This window comes from Zea mays, chromosome 1, assembly GCF_902167145.1.
Source record: "Zea mays cultivar B73 chromosome 1, Zm-B73-REFERENCE-NAM-5.0, whole genome shotgun sequence".
Lineage (NCBI taxonomy): Eukaryota > Viridiplantae > Streptophyta > Magnoliopsida > Poales > Poaceae > Zea > Zea mays.
Window position 1 is genome coordinate 150864935 of NC_050096.1, and position 17675 is coordinate 150882609.

General features: G+C 39.1%; 1 pseudogene; it reads right to left on the reverse strand.

The window, feature by feature from the left end:
* Nucleotides 1-6917: 6917 nt before the first annotated feature.
* LOC109941403 (WEB family protein At5g16730, chloroplastic-like) overlaps nt 6918-17675 on the reverse strand; it is a 37646-nt pseudogene continuing 26888 nt past the window's right edge.

Below are 17675 nucleotides of genomic sequence, written 5' to 3' on the forward strand. Positions count from 1 at the left end.
TGGTTCGGTAAAGCGTAATATGCTTTCCTACTCCATGTTGTGGTGTCTCAATGGACGAGTGTTGCACCTACACTCAATCCGTCTCAAGTGATACAAAGATCAAACTTGAGTACCATAGTTCTTCCTTATATCTCAATATCATGTTTGTGAGGAATCAAACTAAACCAAAACAAATCTAAACCAGCAACCAAACTCAACCTAGCTAGGACACAAACTCAGAACTGTGGACTCCAAAACTGAATTGTGCAAAGGCTAAGGTGATGGTTTTAGATCGAGATGAACTGATCGTAATTTTTTTGGCTTTTTGTGGACTATGGGATGAAACAAAATGAATCTAAAGGTAGTATTATACCTCACGGGCAACCTGAATCTTGATACCACTTGATAGAGGACGAGACCCGATCTTCTGTGAGGTATGATAACTTGATTGGGTGGAGATCTCAACGTTGATGATCCAAGGCTCCGAGCGAACATATCCTCACAATCACTACACCACTGCTCCGTTGGTTATCACTCATGATACACGAGTGACCTTGCCATGAAGGCTTATCTATGCAAGCACAATCAAGAACACAAGCAAGAACATGAAGAACACAATCAAAACTATGTTGATCAGGAGGTGGGGTTTTACAAACCGATGAACGACGATATTGTTCGATGATAGATGTGATTTAAACCAAACCCGAACTCTAATGTGGGCACGACTTATGTTAAAATAGATGTTAGGGGCGTGCACAACCCCTGGAGGTACCCTAATGGGCTCCAACACGATACACGGCCCAACGACCCAACAGACGATGTCGCAGCACCAAAGCAGAATCTGAACGCTGACTTGTTTCGACGATTCTTGTTGACTCGAGATGATTTTTAAGATGGGACCATTTGGGTTGGTTATATAATCTTCTTATCTTTCCAACCATATCAAGTCCATCACAATCGAAGTCTAGATGTGTCTTGGGCATCCATTTTAGTGCGAACTGGTCCTAGAACCCGGATGGAATCGCAACCAAGTCGGACTTGATATCCTTCTTGTTGTGGACTCTCTTGCTCCTCCTCCTCAACACCTTAGCCTTTACCAAGTCCTTGATGGTCCTCTCCAATGTTCCTAATCATTAAAATATCCACGACACCAAGTGTATGCTCTAAAACACAATTGATTAGGTTAGAACGAACCTGGAGATTCAGCTTTCGTGCATGTGCTCGTGTTGTCGGTCCATGCATTTGTTTGTATGGGAGTGATGTCCTCATCACCTTACACACCTTACACAAGACGGTCACGATCAAAACCGAAGGGAGGGAGTAAGAATACGCACACAAGAGCACAACACAACAACAACACGCGCAAAAAGCAAAGACAAGAGTGCAACAACAAAACAACAGAGTAACAACTCAGAAATGCACTCAAATCTCTCTCAAATCACTTAAAGGCGGGTCACAGAGTCTCAAAGTTGTAGCGTGCTCTTAGAATTCTTGGACACTGAATAGAGGCACCATGGGGTCCCAATGGGCCTTAGAGCCATTACTCCTTCCTTTGGAAACTCCAGATTTCCTTCTATCCGCGGGTGCACCAGACTATCTGGTGCACATCGGACAACTTTTCTGTGCAACGGTCACCGCATCGGGTGATTGGTTGCTTTCTTTTTTGAGTGGGCACCAGACTGCTCGGTGGCGCATCGGACTGCCTAGTGACCCCATCCGACCGTTGGCGCGTGATGTGGCCGGCGAGCCGACCGTTGCACCCGCCTGGAGAGTTGTCGGCCGTCACATTACACTGAACTGTCCAGTGCACACCAGGTTGTCAGGTGAATTTTAGCCAACATCGCCGACCAAAAATCGAGAGTGGCCAGTTCGTCGTACAACCGGACTGCCCGTGCTCCTAGACCAGAGCCCAACTTGGCTCTTTTGAGCCACTCTCTTTCGATTTATTTTGGCTCTTCTCGAGAAGTTGCCTAGCACTTAGACAAACATAGTTAGCAACAAAAACAATTGACTAAGTGCCAAAATCACACCTTTATCACTTCACTTCAAAAGGACTTGCAATATGTGCAAACTCAGGTCCAAAAAGTGATTTTCTCTACAAAATGTGTTAGAGCCCAAACACAAGTACTAGAAACATTGTAAAAGACTTATGCAACATATTTAAAAGTGCAAACCTCACACTTATACCATTTCCCACAAAGTTGCATATTTGGGTCCATCTTTGTGCCCTTTTAGACTTGATCTGCTCAATTTGCTTTCTATACACCTGTGATCATACTCATATAAAGTAAGTAAGTTCAAGATGGTGTGTTAAGCATTTAATCACCAAAACAATTAGAAATGTCCCAAAAGAACATTTTCCTTTCACTAATCTGTTTGACAAAATTTATCAGATATATTAATATTTATACTAAAAATATATTACATATTAAATCGAATTTCTGATTTAATATCATAATTTTTTATATTTTTTGTAAATTTAGTTAATCTTGCAGCAGTTTAACTTCATTAAATCTATATATAAGATATTTGTACTACGCCTCTGTGCATTTGTAGATCCACTGCACCATCCACATCAACTCGGCTTCAGTGTTGTGGAATCTCGAAACTCAACATTGCAAGCTTTCAAATAGAAAATCAATTTCTTTGATGGGCCTAAGGATATGTGTTGAGACATGAGGAGGGATGTTAGATGGTCCATGAATCTGTAAATAGACTATTGTTTATGGATTTATGGAAACCAGTAAAAATTAGCTTGTTTGCACATGTAATCGAATCTGATACGAACATATATTACTCATTTTATATTTATTTTTATATTATCTTTTTAAATTTAGATCAGATACAAATATTATTGTGTTGTGTTGGATATGATTTGAATGTATATCGATATCCTAAATATCCAACTTTGATTATATGGACATAAATATAGATCGAATATGGATTGGATACTGAATACCCAGACTTGGATATGAAACTTGAATACCCAGACTCGAATATGGATCAGATCTCAATCCTCTTAGGGTGTGTTTGGTTTAGTTGTGATCTATGAAAAGCTGCTGTGAAAAAAGTTATTGTAAGAAAAAAATTGAAAGTCATTTGGTTCAAAGTGTCATGAGTTGTCCACTGTAAACAAACTATATATTGTTTATATGCAATTTATTTAACTATATCTCTAATTAAAAACACATGTCATATTTGTGTTCCTGGCATTTTTAAAAATAAATCAATTTTACAATTTCATTTTAATGATTTTTTATTTAATTTTTTTTGTTCTATAACATTTAAATATTTATGTTTTGTCGCCGCCGCTCAGCTCCTGTCGTCACCCTTGTCACGGTGAGCTTCGCATCGGTGCCAGCCGCTCGGGACTCACCCCCAATTCCCCTTTCTCCCTATAGTTTGCTCTGTCCGCGCTCAACCGTCGTTCCCTAGGCAGTCCCGGAGCCGCCATCGTTGACCTAAGCCACAACCGTGTCGTTGTCGCCTTTGTGGGGATCCTCTTGCGTCTCGCCTTGAGGTAAGGTGTCACACCCGATTTTAAGGGCAAAACCGTAAGCATGGCATATGTGTGCCAGGATCTATTTCCACACATATGTTGACGTCACAAGTGTAATATATCAAAAGAACAATGCATAAAAGCGTAAATGAAGATTATATTAACATATTACACTTCGAACAGACATAATATCTTAACCTTTATTCATCAAAGTACAACAAAACATGGACATTCTTCCACAGGAAGATGACCGGGGGTGTCACTAGACTAGCATCCATCAAGTTCACCATCATATCTTCATCTGCAAACTTCTGATCAAAATTAAGCAAGGGTGAGCTCACTTATGGTCGGGGCTCAGCAGGTGGGGTGAAAATGTAAGGTTAACAAGGTAAGGCTAAAGTTTATTGCAATTAGCATTTTAGTTGGTCAACATTTTATTATCAACACCTGATTACTAGGTATAAGTAAATACCAAACCCAATTAAGCATAATTCATAATTAGCATAAGCTCAAACCACTTGAGCAAATACCATCAACATGAAGCTAAACCTCTTGAGCAAAACACTTAAGCATACCGCTTAAACAAAACCGATCACGCTTTATTTCCATCTTCAAGTTCAATTATCATGTGAGGGTCCAGGCTGCTCATAACCGTGAGCAGGGCTGATATATCAGTTTTACACTATGTAGAGGTGGTACAACTTTACCCACAAGTCGTGTATCCCCTCTAGCCTAGGTCGGCCAAACCCGGAAACACTTCCGAGGTGAATGGTTAGGGATCCACTATGAGGCTTTCACAGAATACACTTAATACAAAGCAACATGCTAAGGTTTCTAAGTCGATGTGGAGGCCCTCTAGGTGAGGTACCTTAGCCAAGAGTACGTCCCCATGTTAACGTGAGCTGCCACCACTGCCGCTCTCCCTCTTGCCCATATTTCAGGTAAGGTTGCTAGGCACTAAGCATATAAAGCTAATTACCAAAGCCAGAGCCATGATAGCACTCGTGGTTGCACTGTTTTCCTAGGTGGTCACTCCATGTTCCAATTATCACAATATGATCTTGCTTAATCATCAGATTAACAACAATAATGTAAACTTACCATTTGGAACATTAATATCATCAGTAGGAGTACCAGCATAAAGTTAAAGTTGCAGCAATAGCATAGCTACTTGATTAGATTAAAACCCACATTAACAAGGAATAAGGTTGGAAAGGTTAGGTGTATCTGAATAGGTAACCCATCAAATTATGCATATATATCCAAGAATAAACCTTATTAAATGAATTGTTTGGGATCAAACAGAGTATGCAGAGGGAGAAGTCCACTTGCTTTGCTTATATCAAACTTGAGATTATTCCACAAAATAGATCTTGATTCTCAACTACTAGATCAACCACTGAATAATACACAAACAAACAAGAAACAAACACCACTCAATAACATAAAACATTCATCATAGACCAAGCTAAAAGGAAACATAACAAAAGAGCATTTGCTTTTCAAAAGCATTACACGCAAGGGTTATAATAAAAAGGTATTCTTTTCAAAAAAATGTGTGATCTATACTTTATAAAACAAGATATGAGCTGAAAAATATCTTAATTAAAATATACAAATATTAGGTTCACCATTTTAATCTTTTATAAAAGCATATGTGGTATGTCTAAGGTTAAGGGTTCATAAGATGATAAAACACATTATAACATTATTAAACCTTTTAACTATTTAGAAAAGATATATTCTATATGTCTATGGTTAATGAGTTATAAAACATTGATTTATGAAACATTACAAAACATATTGTAAAACATTTATTGATGAAAAGTTATTATACAAGCCTAATCGAGTTTTATGTGGAAGCGTGGTTAAACAAATAATTATATTTATTTTCATTAAGGAAGTACATGGCCTAGATAGGTTTTTATGCCATAGATAATTAAACAATTAATTATATTCACTTTTACTTAAGAAAACACTATCCTCTATTTTTATTAAGAAAGTTATATACAAAACAACATATAAACTAACATTTTAATTATAAAAGACCATAAACACTAATTACTTTATTTTATCTTTAGGAAAAACTGAGTTATTTATATATAATGTGGACTAAATCTATGAAATAATTAATCGTGTAATATATCTAGTTATGAACAAATCGACTATAGGTTTGATTAGTAAATTGTGACAAGGATAATTAATCTATTAATTATCTTTAGTTCTAATTTAGGAACAATGATCTAATTCATTAAAAATGAAATTATGTTCAACAATATTTAATCTTTCATTTTAATTATGTGGGCACTTAATTAAGCTATACTAATATTATTAGAAATCCCTATCTGGCGTACACATATTTAAATATACAATACTTGAATATAAATCCAAATCATAAAAAAGTTGTTATATAATTATTTATCTAATACATTTGATTAAGAAAAGGTGTACTACATTCATTTTTTAACTTCATAATTAGAAAACTACACATAAATTGACTATAACAAACATAATTTAAATTGATTCACAAGAGCATGTAAACTATTGAAAACACATAATTAAAGAGGTTTATCACCAAATTACAAGGCTTAACAAAATAATGACTTGCTAAATATTATTTCTTGTTAGCAATATCATAAGTCCAATTTAAATTACAACTAGTTTGGTGCCCGTACGTTGCAACGGTATACAAAATATTCAACAAAATGTTAGTGTATACTGATTCATAAAAACAAACACTACATATATTATCACCCTTAATATCTCATAAATTCTTTAACTGATTGCAAGACATGGAAAAGTTTGAATAATAAGCAAGCTAGCACTCTTCATGCCAGTGTAGCACGTATAATTGTTAGGCAATATATAAAGTGTCTTGGCCCTCATGTTACTTTAGGAAAGAAAAGTTCTGCAACTGCAACAGATGATGATTTTCTAATTACTTTTGGTGCAGTCACTTTAGCCCTGCGCCCATTCCACTCTTAGAAAGAATAGAGGACTGTTGATCTAAATGGTGCTTCAAAGAAATACTTCATATTGATACTTATAATACCATAGTACAATGCCAATGTGTTGCGACGGCACATAAAACCATATTCATCTCAATCACAGAGCTCTGATTCAGATATACATGGCTACAAAATGCATATGTTGCATTCGTCTCAGTCATAGCTCAGATTCAAATCTAAATGGCTACAAAATACAATCCTGTCGGGTTATCAATTCATAAATAAATAGAGCCCAAAGGAAAGAACAAACTCGCTTCACTAACAAAAACAATATTTCTTCTAAATTACTTACAGATGATTCAATTGACTCAAGCCTCCTTCAAGCTTTGATCGTTTGTATCCAAGCACCTTTCAAGAATAGAACTCCAATACAATTGGATAATACCACCAGTTATGTTGGTGTCTCCAACACCAACACCAACACGCACTTCATTTCTGTCATTTATTTCACACTGCGCAGGAGGTTTCATAGTACTCTCAATAGTAAGTTGGCTTTCAGCATCTCTGAGAGGGTTTACAAAAAAATATGTCAGATGATAGAATAAAGAATATCATCAGACGGTTTTATGCTAATTTTCGCTTTTCTTTTTTAGCAGACCACCGAATCTCTTTAGTAGAGGCTTCTTATACTGCTGGTGCTGTTTAGTTGGTGATGCCCTGCCACTGTTCTCTTTAGTTGAGTGCAACCCGTTGCTGTCAAGACCTGCATCCCCCTTGTTTGATTCCAAATCAACCTGTGAGTCACCATCATTCTCCTTCTCCTTAGATGAATCATAGTCAACAAACTTGTTGTTCTCCCACATTTTGGCAACTACTACAACAGGTTCATCGTCCTCTTCAGTGCCCCCCTTCTCATTATCTCCTTCCTTGGTGTTACTATTTATCATGCCATATTTTGCATTAGTAAGCTAGGAAGAGAGTTCCTTAATCTTCTCAGAAGCCGCTGATTCCTTTGTCTGCAGGTCGTCGTTCTCCTGTTTTATGTTCTGTAATTCATTCTCTTGGTCTAATATGTTCTCCTTCCATCAGATACTTTCAGTGTTGCCTTCCTCTCTGATTCTGTTCACTTCCATTAGCTGAGATTCAAGCTGCTGCAGCTTCTCCTGCAACTCTGTGTTTTCATTTTCTTTCTCCTTAACAACCTCCAAGGTCCTGTCCATTTGAACCCTGGCAGTGTAAGCCCAAAATCTGTATAGGAGAAAAATAATAAGATTAATAAATAAGTATACTTATGTGTTAGTGTTTTGATAATTATTTGATTTCCTTTTCTATATGCACACTCAATTGAGGGAATCAAAGTAGTCAAATAGCAAATAAATAGCAATATAAGAGTTGTGTAGTTCAAAAAAAACTTAGATGTAAATCTTGAAACTAAAAGAGTTGGTTGAAATCGATAATTAAAGGAAAGTTTTTTTTTCTGTAAACTATATTAATCTTTTAAAACATTCTAATTAGAATGATACCTAGTAAATATTTTATTTTATTTTTCCCTAAATAAGTGAAATAAAGGATACTCACTTTTATTAAAATTTTGATCACATACTCAAAAGTAATATTTTTCCTAAAATAAAATATATGTGTGCATGGCACATTTTGAGCCTTTAACTAAACAAGGGAATAATATGGGAATAATTCATTTGGTTCAGTAAATAATGGATACATAAAATAAAATAAACCGGATATAATAAGTTAGAGATTTTGTTTGAGCACTTAAATTTACTTTAAATTGAACTCTGGTTGAATTTAATTTGAGATCTGAATTCAAATCTAATTTGAAATTGGAAAGAATTAGAAAATAAAAAGGGATTTCTGTGCTGCCTGGGCCAAATTCCATGCTCCTGGCCCATTTCTCCCCTTCTCTACTCCATATCGGCCCACGTCGCTCGCACCCGCGCTCCACCGACAAAAGGACCCCGCTCGTCAGCCCCACGCCGCGCGGAATCCGTGTGCCCACCTCGCACGCTCGGACTCGGACGACTCACCTCCATGTGGGGACAAATAGTCAGTTCTGTCTTCCTCTCATCCGTTGAATCGGGTCCCCGAATCTAGCCGCGTGAGGACCGGAAAAATCGCGTGCCTCGCTCCTGCCACATGGAGCCTGGCCAACCTCGCCCCACCTCCTTATTCCAGGCGCGACCATGGGTCTGCAGGTGGGTCCTGATGCACGCTCAATTTCCTCCTGATGCGAGCTCAACAAACCTCGTGGATTCCGGGATTGGGGGGATCCGCTGCCGTGACCCATGGCGCTTTGGTTCCTTGAGGGGTTATATAGGACGACCGTGACCTCTCTCCTCCCTCATCCCATAGCCGGTGCATCACGCCATATGCACCCCACCGCTAACCATGGCGGAGAGTGAGAGAACCGCGAGAGACCCGACCTCCGCTGGCATCTCACCGGTGGCGCGACTCTAGGATTGGCATGCGGTTAGGGCGGGTCTTCGGAATTGGACCCGTGGGCCTCATCATGCCGCTCGGAATACCGCCGTGGCCTCATCGTGGACGGAGCTCTTGGAATCGCTTGCCATGGATACGTCGTCGCCGTGGTTCCGCCTGTTTCCGTGGCCAACTACGTCGTAGCTCCTTCTCGGTGAGTAGTCGCCCCAGGATGTTCCCTGTCCTCTGCTCTGCGTGTTGCTCGCTTCCGGTGGGAGGATTAGGTACCTGGGCGTCGAATCGGCTGCACGCCGGTGGAACTCCGTCGTGGGGAGGTCCTGGCGCCGCCTCAGGACGGCGAGGGAAGGGGGGAAGGTGCGCTAGCCGTCCGTTCCGTGATTAGTGGATGGGATTGAATCGGCTAGGTGAGCTATTCGGCGATTGAAATCAGGACGTTGGTCTGTTGATCTACAGCCGAGAGCGGGGCATGCTATTTTAAATCGAGATCGTGGATCTTAGATCTAACGGCTATAGGCACATACCGGTTCACGAGGCTTGGGATCTAATCCGGGCGGTTAGATCTTGATCGAACGGTCCTCGTGAGGGGTACCCCTTCGGCTTGGAAACTTTACTTATGAAACCTCGATCTTCTAATATATCAACCCGCCGTCCACCTCGGGTCAGGGCTGAGTCTGGTAGATTTTGCGAATTAAACCTCAAGCGTCTTAGTAAATGACGCGCAGTCCAGATAACAGAGAAACTAGATAATTAATATTAGAAATTGATTTTTAGTATAAAAATAAATCTTAAAACTTGTTTAATTCATATTTAATTCATTTTAACTCCAAATTAATTCAATTCAGTGGCATTAATTTTGTATTAATATTGTTTATCACCTAGTACCTTTGTTTAACCTTGAAACTTGAATTAAAATTGCTCAATTGAATTAATCTATTCTAGGTGCTAATTGATTTCAGAAATTCATAACTCAATATCCGTAGCTCCGAATTTAGTGGTTCTTGTTTCTACGATCTCGTAGTATCGCGTAGATCGTTATTACGCAGTTTGTTCTTATGTTTGGTGTGATGTTAATTTTGCCTATACACTATTTGTTTGTATTCCTACGACTAGCGGTGAGGACACGTGTCACCTGAAGAGCAAGTTGGTACCTGGAATCTCAAGTCCCAGGCAAGTTGTGCCCTGGATCACTTCTTTTTACCCACTCATGTTCTAATTAATCATAATGATCTGCATAGGTTAATTTTGATGGGACCCAATAGGTTACCCTAGTTTGTCTATCTTTATACCTTGTTTACCACTGAACTTTTTGGGTAGTACTTGCTAGTGCTTGATGTGGTTTTGGGTATGAAGATACAATATTCATGATCACACTTTTATTATCTATTTATTATTACTGTTCATGATAAGATCATTATGTTAATTGGAACATGGAGCGACCACCCGGGAAAACAGTGCTACCACAAAGGTTTAATGGGACGCCCTTGGCTGATTAATTAGGAAAGCTAGTGGAAGACTACCTTACCCGAAAGGGGCAAGGGCAGTAGGGGAGTGGTCAGTGTAGGGAGGTCCTTGGGATGATTTTGCTGCGATGGCGATCATGCGAGGGATCCCTGCATTGGAGCTTCCTATAATCTGTAGCGGGTTTTCTGAAGCTAGTGGAACTTTGTAAAGGCCTCGTAGTGTTACCCTGTCTCGCCTCCTCGGTAGAGGTGTATGGGAAGTCGCGATCCCTTGGCAGATGGGTAACATGACTTGTGGGTAAAGATGCGCAACTTCTGCAGAGTGTAAAACTGGTATACTAGCCGTGCTCACGGTCATGAGCAGCTCAGACCCTCACATGATTAATTTATGGAACTAAATTCAATTTGTCATATGCATTGCATCGCAGGTGATGTTGTTACTTCTGTTCTACTACTTAATTGAGTTGGTATTTACTTATACTTAGTAACTGCTAATAAAATTTTGACCAACTTTAAAAGCAATGCTCAGCTCTAACCATCCTCTTTGGTAAGCCTTACACTTCACGTGAGCTCCCACCTTTGGCGAGTTCATGCACATTATTCCCCACAACTTGTTGAGCGATGAACGTATGTGAGCTCACTCTTGCTGTCTCACACCCCCACAGGTCAAGAACAGGTACCGCAGGATGAGGCGCATGGAGGATGTTGTGGCGAGTTGTTGAGAGGTCTAGGTCGTCGTCTCCCAGTCAACTTTGGGTTGCTGGACCGTTGTGTCCTTATAATGTAATTATTTATTTATTTTGTATAGAACTCCTATTATATAGTAAAGTTGTGACATTCGATCCTGTGCCATGATTCATCATATGTGTGAGACTTGGTCCCAGCACACCTGGTGATTATGTTCGCGCCCGGGTCTTGGTGCCCCGAAACCCGGGTGTGACAGAAGTGGTATCAGAGGAATGTTGACTGTAGGACGAAACCTAGATAGAACTGGACAACCATTACTACTTACCTTTGCTACTCTGATTCTTTTTCTAAACTTTTCTTAATCTTTCTCATCTATTTCCGCTTACTCTGATTATTCTTACCTTTTCCTTCTAAAGGCAAACTTGGATTTCACACTTTGAAATCCTATGCCTAAAGTGACTTTAGGAATAGGAGACCTACTCTTAGGAACAAAAACAAAACTATTTTTTTCGATATGCTTGAATGCTTGTTCTTATGATACTTGTCTGATTTGGATCTTTGATTGAGTGCGATGAGTTGTGGAGTAATGTCCACAATTACATCTATATATACATAAAGTAAAGAAAAAAATGTTGATACAATAACTAGCCAACTTAGATTATCCCCCACTAAAATATAGTAAGCTTAATAGATCCATCTCATCTCAAAAGATCCTAATTTATCATAATTAAAATCTATCTAGCTTAATAGATCCATCTTATCTTAAAATATACTCTATTACCTTAGAGGATTCATCTTATCTTGAAAAGATTTTATGTCATCCTAATAGATCTAACCCAACCAATAGAGTCATGATGGATTGCATAATCTGCCTATCCCCACCTAACATCAAACAAGTTTTGATCTACATCATGTAGTCTACCTCATCCGTATCTATCTTAACCACATTCCCCAACCCGATGATATGCACTCATTGCGAATCAATGAGACCAAGACCGGAGAAGAAAAGATCAACCTCGTCAAGGAAGGAGAGAAGTCGAACTCAACCTTCAGTTGCATTGCCACTCAACACAGTGTTGTTTCTCACCATAAACTTACTTACCCCAGGATATTCTTGCCCTAACCTTCCTATCTTTTATCCTACATAATAAAATGGCTATACATATAGTCACACATGCTTTCCTAATTACTTTCTAAATTGACAAGAAACTTCTTATCCTTAAACTAATTAGAAACTAAAAGTAAACTATAAATAAGGCTTTTTACATCCTTTTCTTACAAATCTCGAGGACGAGATTTCTGTTAAGGGGGGAAGGATTTGTAAGCCCAAAATCTGTATAGGAGAAAAATAATAAGATTAATAAATAAGTATACTTATGTGTTAGTGTTTTGATAATTATTTGATTTCCTTTTCTATGTGCACACTCAATTAAGGGAATCAAAGTATTCAAATAGCAAATAAATAGCAATATAAGAGTTGTGTAGTTCAAAGAAAACTTAGATGTAAATCTTGAAACTAAAAGAGTTGGTTGAAATCGATAATTAAAGGAAAGTTTTTTTTCTGTAAACTATATTAATCTTTTAAAACATTCTAATTAGAATGATACCTAGTAAATATTTTATTTTATTTTTCCATAAATAAGTGAAATAAAGGATACTCACTTTTATTAAAATTTTGATCACATACTCAAAAGTAATATTTTCCTAAAATAAAATATATGTGTGCATGGCACATTTTGAGCCTTTAACTAAACAAGGGAATAATATGGGAATAATTCATTTGGTTCAGTAACTAATGGATACATAAAATAAAATAAACCGGATATAATAAGTTAGAGATTTTGTTTGAGCACTTAAATATACTTTAAATTGAACTCTGGTTGAATTTAATTTGAGATCTGAATTCAAATCTAATTTGAAATTGGAAAGAATTAGAAAATAAAAAGGGATTTCTGTGCTGCCTGGGCCGAATTCCATGCTCCTGGCCCATTTCTCCCCTTCTCTACTCCATATCGGCACACGTCGCTCGCACCCGCGCTCCACCGACAAAAGGACCCCGCTCGTCAGCCCCACGCCGCGCGGAATCCGTGTGCCCACCTCGCACGCTCGGACTCGGACGACTCACCTCCATGTGGGGACAAATAGTCAGTTCTGTCTTCCTCTCATCCGTTGAATCGGGTCCCCGAATCTAGCCGCGTAAGGACCGGAAAAATCGCGTGCCTCGCTCCTGCCACATGGAGCCTGGCCAACCTCGCCCCACCTCCTTATTCCAGGCGCGACCATGGGTCTGGAGGTGGGTCCTGATGCACGCTCAATTTCCTCCTGATGCGAGCTCAACAAACCTCGCGGATTCCGGGATTGGTGGGATCCGCTGCCGTGACCCATAGCGCTTTGGTTCCTTGAGGGGTTATATAGGACGACTGTGACCTCTCTCCTCCCTCATCCCATAGCCGGTGCATCGCGCCATATGCACCCCACCGCTAACCATGGCGGAGAGTGAGAGAACCACGAGAGACCTGACCTCCGCCGGCATATCACCGGTGGCGCGGCTCTAGGATTGGTATGCGGTTAGGGCGGGTCTTCGGAATTGGACCCATGGGCCTCATCATGCCGCTCGGAATACCGCCGTGGCCTCATCGTGGACGGAGCTCTTGGAATCGCTTGCCATGGATACGTCGTCGCCGCGATTCCGCCTGTTTCCGTGGCCAACTACGTCACAGCTCCTTCTCGGTGAGTAGTCGCCCCCAGGATGTTCCCTGTCCTCTGCTCTGCGTGTTGCTCGCTTCCGGTGGGAGGATTTGGTACCTGGGCGTCGAATCGGCTGCACGCCGGTGGAACTCCACCGTGGGGAGGTCCTGGCGCTGCCTCAGGCCGGCGAGGGAAGGGGGGAAGGTGCGCTAGCCGTCCGTTCCGTGATTAGTGGATGGGATTGAATCGGCTAGGTGAGCTATTCGGCGATTGAAATCAGGACGTTGGTCTGTTATCTACGGCCGAGAGCGGGGCATGCTATTTTAAATCGAGATCGTGGATCTTAGATCTAACGGCTATAGGCACATACCGGTTCGCGAGGCTTGGGATCTAATCCGGGCGGTTAGATCTTGATCGAACGGTCCTGGTCGAGGGGTACCCCTTCGGCTTGGAAACTTTACTTATGAAACCTCGATCTTCTAATATATCAACCCGCCGTCCACCTCGGGTCAGGGCTGAGTCTGGTAGATTTTGTGAATTAAACCTCGGGCTTCTTAGTAAATGACGCGCAGTCTAGATAATAGAGAAACTAGATAATTAATATTAGAAATTGATTTTTAGTATAAAAATAAATCTTAAAACTTGTTTAATTCATATTTAATTCATTTTAACTCCAAATTAATTCATTTCAGTGGCATTAATTTTGTATTAATATTGTTTATCACCTAGTACCTTTGTTTAACCATGAAACTTGAATTAAAATTGCTCAATTGAATTAATCTATTCTAGGTGCTAATTGATTTCAGAAATTCATAACTCAATATCCGTAGCTCCGAATTTAGTGGTTCTTGTTTCTACGATCTCGTAGTATCGCGTAGATCGTTATTACACAGTTTGTTCTTATGTTTGGTGTGATGTTAATTTTGCCTATACACTATTTGTTTGTATTGCTACGACTAGCGGTGAGGACACGTGTCACCTGAAGAGCAAGTTGGTACCTGGAATCTCAAGTCCCAGGCAAGTTGTGCCCTTGATCACTTCTTTTTACCCACTCATGTTCTAATTAATCATAATGATCTGCATAGGTTAATTTTGATGGGACCCAATAGGTTACCCTAGTTTGTCTATCTTTATACCTTGTTTACCACTGAACTTTTTGGGTAGCACTTGCTAGTGCTTTATGTGGTTTTGGGTATGAAGATACAATATTCATGATCACACTTTTATTATCTATTTATTATTACTATTCATGATAAGATCATTATGTTAATTGGAACATGGAGCGACCACCCGGGAAAACAGTGCTACCACAAAGGCTTAATGGGACGCCCTTGGCTGATTAATTAGGAAAGCTAGTGGAAGACTACCTTACCCGAAAGGGGCAAGGGCAGTAGGGGAGTGGTCAGTGTAGGGAGGTCCTTGGGATGATTTTGCTGCGATGGCGATCATGCGAGGGATCCCTGCATTGGAGCTTCCTATAAACTGTAGCGGGTTTTCTGAAGCTAGTGGAACTTTGTAAAGGCCTCGTAGTGTTACCCTGCCTCGCCTCCTCGGTAGAGGTGTATGGGAAGTCGCGATCCCTTGGCAGATGGGTAACATGACTTGTGGGTAAAGATGCGCAACCTCTGCAGAGTGTAAAACTGGTATACTAGCCGTGCTCACGGTCATGAGCAGCTCGGACCCTCACATGATTAATTTATGGAACTAAATTCAATTTTTCATATGCATTGCATCGCAGGTGATGTTGTTACTTCTGTTCTACTACTTAATTGGGTTGGTATTTACTTATACTTAGTAACTACTAATAAAATTTTGACCAACTTTAAAAGCAATGCTCAGCTCTAACCATCCTCTTTGGTAAGCCTTACACTTCACGTGAGCTCCCACCTTTGGCGAGTTCATGCACATTATTCCCCACAACTTGTTGAGCGATGAACGTATGTGAGCTCACTCTTGCTGTCTCACACCCCCTCACAGGTCAAGAACAGGTACCACAGGATGAGGCGCATGGAGGATGTTGTGGCGAGTTCGTGAGAGGTCTAGGTCGTCGTCTCCCAGTCAACTTTGGGTTGCTGGACCGTTGTGTCCTTATAATGTAATTATTTATTTATTTTGTATAGAACTCCTATTATATAGTAAAGTTGTGACATTCGATCCTGTGCCATGATTCATCATATGTGTGAGACTTGGTCCCAGCACACCTGGTGATTATGTTCACGTCCGGGTCTTGGTGCCCCGAAACCCGGGTGTGACAGAAGTGGTATCAGAGGAATGTTGACTGTAGGACGAAACCTAGATAGAACTGGACAACCATTACTACTTACCTTTGCTACTCTGATTCTTTTCTAAACTTTTCTTAATCTTTCTCATCTATTTCCGCTTACTCTGATTATTCTTACCTTTTCCTTCTAAAGACAAACTTGGATTTCACACTTTGAAATCCTATACCTAAAGTGACTTTAGGAATAGGAGACCTACTCTTAGGAACAAAAACAAAACTATTTTTTCTATATGCTTGAATGCTTGTTCTTATGATACTTGTCTGATTTGGATCTTTGATTGAGTGCGATGAGTTGTGGAGTAATGTCCACAATTACATCTATATATACATATAGTAAAGAAAAAAAATGTTGATACAATAACTAGCCAACTTAGATTATCCCCCACTAAAATATAGTAAGCTTAATAGATCCATCTCATCTCAAAAGATCCTAATTTATCATAATTAAAATCTATCTAGCTTAATAGATCCATCTTATCTTAAAATATACTCTATTACCTTAGAGGATTCATCTTATCTTGAAAAAATTTTATGTCATCCTAATAGATCTAACCCAACCAATAGAGTCATGATGGATTGCATAATCTGCCTATCCCCACCTAACATCAAACAAGTTTTGATCTACATCATGTAGTCTACCTCATCCGTATCTATCTTAACCACATTCCCCAACCCGATGATATGCACTCATTGCGAATCAATGAGACCAAGACCAGAGAAGAAAAGATCAACCTCGTCAAGGAAGGAGAGAAGTCGAACTCAACCTTCAGTTGCATTGCCACTCAACACAGTGTTGTTTCTCACCATAAACTTACTTACCCCAGGATATTCTTGCACTAACCTTCCTATCTTTTATCCTACATAATAAAATGGCTATACATATAGTCACACATGCTTTTCTAATTACTTTCTAAATTGACAAGAAACTTATTATCCTTAAACTAATTAGAAACTAAAAGTAAACTATAAATAAGGCTTTTTACATCCTTTTCTTACAAATCTCGAGGACGAGATTTCTGTTAAGGGGGGAAGGATTTGTAAGCCCAAAATCTGTATAGGAGAAAAATAATAATTTTAATAAATAAGTATACTTATGTGTTAGTGTTTTGATAATTATTTGATTTCCTTTTCTATGTGCACACTCAATTGAGGGAATCAAAGTATTCAAATAGCAAATAAATAGCAATATAAGAGTTGTGTAGTTCAAAAAAAACTTAGATGTAAATCTTGAAACTAAAAGAGTTGGTTGAAATCGATAATTAAAGGAAAGTTTTTTTCTGTAAACTATATTAATCTTTTAAAACATTCTAATTAGAATGATACCTAGTAAATATTTTATTTTATTTTTCCCTAAATAAGTGAAATAAAGGATACTCACTTTTATTAAAATTTTGATCACATACTCAAAAGTAATATTGTTCCTAAAATAAAATATATGTGTGCATGGCACATTTTGAGCCTTTAACTAAATAAGGGAATAACATGGGAATAATTCATTTGGTTCAGTAAATAATGGATACATAAAATAAAATAAAACGGATATAATAAGTTAGAGATTTTGTTTGAGCACTTAAATATACTTTAAATTGAACTCTGGTTGAATTTAATTTGAGATCTGAATTCAAATCTAATTTGAAATTGGAAGAAATTAGAAAATAAAAAGGGATTTCTGTGCTGCC